General features: G+C 30.0%; 1 protein-coding gene across 1 annotated transcript in view; it reads right to left on the bottom strand.

Annotated features, from left to right (window-relative positions):
* The window catches only part of LOC116849485 (decapping and exoribonuclease protein-like), a 4,307-nt gene that overhangs the window by 982 nt on the left and 1,890 nt on the right, over positions 1 to 1,435 (bottom strand). The window lies entirely within an intron of this gene.

Raw genomic sequence — 1,435 nt, 5'->3', positions numbered from 1 at the left:
GGCAAACAAAGTCTACACTCAACCTAATCAATGATAAATGCGGTTAGTGTAAGAATTATCATTTGTTATCATTAAGTTTACTTGTAAAAACCTAGATAGTACAGGACGTTCTAAAGTCATTCAGAGCAGCGATCATATAATTTTGTCTCAAAACAGAAACGTGAAAAGTGGAAAGTTCCACGTGAACTTGACGATCTTAGCGACCATATAACTTGTGTAAACAAAAATGTCAGTTTTTTTATGTAAAATTTCACTTTTCACAAGTTTACGCTACGGAAAAGATACATAATTGGTACCCTGAATGTGTCCAAGATGTCCTGGAGGATTTTGTAGACGTTTTGGACACGTTCGGGATGATTCTAGAATATCGTATACTATTTGAACAATTATCATTTATTATTATTTATATTTAAAATAGTAAGAAATATATATATACATATATTATTTAATAACATACCAATGTCTCTCGTTCGGTGATAATGGTTTTTCAAGCTGGTTAAAATTGTCTGAAATCCATCTTAATATATCATCCAATTTGATATATGAATTAGGTTTGTGACAAGTAGACGCAGCATTATAATCAAGATCATAATATATATTGTTAGGATCTGAAGGGGGAATATAATATTTTAATTGCGATAAATCAGCGTGATATTGCAAATCACCGTCAATACTAAAAGATCCAATTAATTCGATTGTTAATTCTGGGAGCTTTTTTTTGGAAAAATATTCAATTTTAAACATTGTAGATTACTTATTAATATTGCGACACTGAAGATTTTCACTACGATCCGATCACTGTCACTATGTGATACTGATACTGAATAACGTTTAACGATTATATCTTATCTGCATTATGCCCCATGCAATTATGACTCATTGGAAGAATAAAGCGAAATCTATACGGAATGGAAGTCTTATCTAGATTTACCGTTTAAGTAAACTATCGTTATAAATTATCGTTTAGAATTACACCTGCCATTATTTATTATTCACGTCATCCCTTGAGGCTCGATATATAAAGTGTTACAGAATATTATTGTAGCAGAAAATTAAATGTTCTTTTTAACTGCACTGTTGAACTAGTACAATAAATTAAAGTGAAACACATATACTTCCTCTTACTCTAATTTATCGCACTAATTCAGCAGTACAGTTAAAAAGAACAAAACATGTGAAAATCCTTATTCTTTCATACTTTACGCAGTTTATTTTTTAATATACAAAACTGTAAAAGTCAATCAATTACAAAGTTTAATTTATTTTAAATAGCTATCAGCAAATCTCATAAGGTAGTTTCATCATACTAGTCTCATCATGTATCTCTTATGCGTTCATAGACGTTAGACAAATGATTGTTATTCGCATTGATCCACGAAAATATTAGTTGGCGAATTATCGCAAAATAAAAATGGTTGTTTATGTTGATGTATGT

The sequence above is a fragment of the Odontomachus brunneus genome, unplaced genomic scaffold (genome assembly GCF_010583005.1).
Source record: "Odontomachus brunneus isolate Ranch 3 - 2012 unplaced genomic scaffold, Obru_v1 Obru_scaffold_117, whole genome shotgun sequence".
Lineage (NCBI taxonomy): Eukaryota > Metazoa > Arthropoda > Insecta > Hymenoptera > Formicidae > Odontomachus > Odontomachus brunneus.
The sequence above is the reverse complement of the archived record's forward strand: the minus strand, read 5'-3'. Positions and strand labels throughout refer to the sequence as shown.